This window comes from Oncorhynchus keta, chromosome 30, assembly GCF_023373465.1.
Source record: "Oncorhynchus keta strain PuntledgeMale-10-30-2019 chromosome 30, Oket_V2, whole genome shotgun sequence".
Classification (NCBI taxonomy): domain Eukaryota; kingdom Metazoa; phylum Chordata; class Actinopteri; order Salmoniformes; family Salmonidae; genus Oncorhynchus; species Oncorhynchus keta.
Window position 1 is genome coordinate 13,500,034 of NC_068450.1, and position 3,683 is coordinate 13,503,716.

General features: G+C 43.2%; 1 protein-coding gene across 1 annotated transcript in view; it reads left to right on the forward strand.

The window, feature by feature from the left end:
• LOC118376465 (rho-related GTP-binding protein RhoG-like) overlaps positions 1–2,122 on the forward strand; it is a 7,744-nt gene extending 5,622 nt beyond the window's left edge. Inside the window, exon 3 of the mRNA XM_035763179.2 lies at positions 1–2,122. This exon is cut by the window's left edge and continues 503 nt beyond it. The gene's annotated coding sequence lies outside the window, so the exon portion shown is untranslated.
• Positions 2,123–3,683: the final 1,561 nt, after the last annotated feature.

Consider the following 3,683-nt stretch of genomic DNA (forward strand, 5'->3'; position numbering starts at 1 on the left):
GGGAGCTAGTTTGAGTTTGTTGGAGGAGATGGACTCAGGCCCCTCTGCCTGTAAAGACTCTTGATTCAGCTCACTTCTCTCCTTCCTCCAGTACTCTCAAAATCAAATCAGGACCTCAAAGCCAGTTCCACGGCATTTATTTAGTTCCTTCTTACTCTCTAATCAGGGAAAAGCTTTAGACCTGGGACACCAGGTGGGAGAGCAATTCATAATCAGGCAGAACTGAAAACCAGTTGCAGTCTGGACCTCGTAGGGTCAGAGTTGAATACCCTGGCTCTATTCTTTTCCTCTCTGCAGAGTTTAATCCACTTCTCATTGTATCACCAAAGTGACTATGCCAACAGAGCTGCAGGGGAGAATATAGTCTTTCTCTCCCCAGTCTGCTCAAACTCCTATTAATGTTATCTATTGATATCACTTGATTTGTAGCAATGTTCTAAAAGATGCTTCTGCCTCAGCTAATGCAATCGGTCTATTTTGTTTTGTGCAATCCCTTCTTTTTAAGATGTTCCATAATGACAGATCCCCAACCTGATAGAGCTGGAGAGACGAGCTTTAGTATAAAGATATCCACTCCCTCAATCACAGCCTATCCAGTCAGCTATTCAGGATACCCATCGAGTACTGTTGAAACCACACCTGGAAATAGGTTTTGGGCATCTTGATTTGTGCAGCTCTCTGCATTAGCTAGGTGTCCAGTTTACCTTCTTAATTCACCTTCAAATGACCCTAAACCTTAATTTACCTCCAAATGACCCTAAACCTTCTTAATTTACCTCCAAATGACCCTAAACCTTCTTAATTTACCTCCAAATGACCCTACACCTTCTTAATTTACCTCCAAATGACCCAACACCTTCTTAATTTACCTCCAAATGACCCTAAACCTTCTTAATTTACCTCCAAATGACCCTAAACCTTCTTAATTTACCTCCAAATGACCCTACACCTTCTTAATTTACCTCCAAATGACCCTACACCTTCTTAATTTACCTCCAAATGACCCTACACCTTCTTAATTTACCTCCAAATGACCCTACACCTTCTTAATTTACCTCTAAATGACCCTACACCTTCTTAATTTACCTCCAAATGACCCTACACCTTCTTAATTTACCTCCAAATGACCCTACACCTTCTTAATTTACCTCCAAATGACCCTACACCTTCTTAATTTACCTCCAAATGACCCTACACCTTCTTAATTTACCTCCAAATGACCCTAAACCTTCTTAATTTACCTCCAAAGGACCCTAAACCTTCTTAATTCACCTCCAAAGGACCCTAAACCTTCTTAATTCACCTCCAAAGGACCCTAAACCTTCTTAATTCACCTCCAAAGGACCCTAAACCTTCTTAATTCACCTCCAAAGGACCCTAAACCTTCTTAATTTACCTCCAAATGATCCTAAATCTTCTTAGTTCACCTCCAAATGACCCTAAACCTTCTTAATTACAAATGGACATTAGCCTAATCCAATTATGATGCAAGGGCCAAATCAATGGGGTTGTGGGCAGACATTTTAAAATCAATGAATCGAATGGTTGGATGACTGTTGTGAGTTTTTATGATTAATGCTGACAAGAATGATGGAACGACAGAGATATCAGATTGTTGGTTCCGGTTATTTATGCAAATTACATTTTATGTGCCTTATTGTATGATATTTGATTTTTAAATTTTATCTACCTTTTTAAAATCTAGATGTACATGCATTAGATCCCAAAATGATTGTATTATAAATATGTTGTGTGTGTACTAGTCTCTGGGAGTAACTCAACATTACATCCTCTCAGAAGAACCAAAGCTTCTTTCAGAAGGTGAAACAAACCTTTTGATTTGACACGATGTTTCCTCCCTCTCGGAAGCGGATGTAGAGCTGACATCAGAGAGGTGGTGTGGGTGTTGTGGTGTGAACTTGTGTTCACAGCCTTCAGCGTTTGCCACTAGAATGTGATTTATGCTACAGCCTATACGATGCTGGTAAATGGGTGGTGGGGTTTACAGGCTGTGTGATAACTGACAACGGCAGCAGGAAGTAGGGCTCAGATTCCAGTAACTGTACATTATTTAGGCTTGTCTTTTTATTTCTGCATCTTTTTATTAAATGAATGAACCATGGGTGGTTTTTATAGTCTGGAAAGGGTATCATACTGAAAATGTACAGGGCCAAACCTTCTGAAGATCTATTTAAGTGTGCATCACAAATGGCACACTCCTCCCTTTTCTCTAATGCATTACATAAGTAATCAGGGTGTCATAAGGGACTTAGTGTATGAAAGCCTAAACCAAGAGAGCAATAAAACCTCATTCCTTTTTTTTTATTCAAAAAAATATTTTTAAATAAATTTATTCAGGTGATCAGCTGTTAGTTTGAATGTAAACCTAACCAAAACCAGTCATGGGACTGCTCTTCTAGGTAAGGAGAGAGATGGAAATGGTTATTTATTGGGGGTGGACTCTTGAGTTGGGAGAACCATGTTATTCCACCTCTCAAGTTGCAGAGGGAGTTTGCTTCATTCTGTCAAGAGAAGTGAGGTGGAGGTCCTTCAGGGCTTTGTGGAAACAGATGTGTTAGTTTGACAGATCACTGTGTTGTGTAGAGGATTGAATGAAAGCGTGTGTCTGTCAGTGGAAATCCTGTTACCGTGTCCTGATTTCACTCTCTGAACATGCTGTTAAACATCACACACCTGGGGCCTTTCCATCTTACAGGTGTGTGTGTGTGTGTGTGTGTGTTTCTCAAATTCCAGGGGACCCCAAGAGGTGTGTGTTTTGGGTGTTGCCATGGCACTATACAGTTGATTAAAACAATCAAAGCTGGATGATTAGTTGGTTATTTGAATCAACTGTGTAGTGCCATGGCAACACCCCGGGGGGGGACGACTCCATTTATTATACACTGGGAACTAGTTTTATCTGTAGAATTTTTGTAATTATATATAAAAGTGTATTTGTATAAATGAACTAACAATGAGATTATTTTTAACTATGCTAAATACAATTCTTCTAGTGAAATAGTGACGTGCTATTCCCTGTGGCGTTCTCTGCTTCTGCAGATGGGGAGCTTGTGGGTGACAACGCGTCACGGCAAGAAGACAACATAGCAAGGCTCCACAGCATGGGGAGGCAGGTAGCCTAGTGGTTAGAGGGGGGAGGCAGGTAGCCTAGTGGTTAGAGGGGGAGGCAGGTAGCCTAGTGGTTAGAGGGGGAGGCAGGTAGCCTAGTGGTTAGAGGGGGAGGCAGGTAGCCTAGTGGTTAGAGGGGGAGGCAGGTAGCCTAGTGGTTAGAGGGGGAGGCAGGTAGCCTAGTGGTTAGAGGGGGAGGCAGGTAGCCTAGTGGTTAGAGGGGGAGGCAGGTAGCCTAGTGGTTAGAGGGGGAGGCAGGTAGCCTAGTGGTTAGAGGGGAGGCAGGTAGCCTAGTGGTTAGAGGGGGAGGCAGGTAGCCTAGTGGTTAGAGGGGGAGGCAGGTAGCCTAGTGGTTAGAGGGGGAGGCAGGTAGCCTAGTGGTTAGAGGGGGAGGCAGGTAGCCTAGTGGTTAGAGGGGGAGGCAGGTAGCCTAGTGGTTAGAGGGGGAGGCAGATAGCCTAGTGGTTAGAGGGGGAGGCAGATAGCCTAGTGGTTAGAGGGGGAGGCAGGTAGCCTAGTGGTTAGAGGGGGAGGCAGGTAGCCTAGTGGTTAGA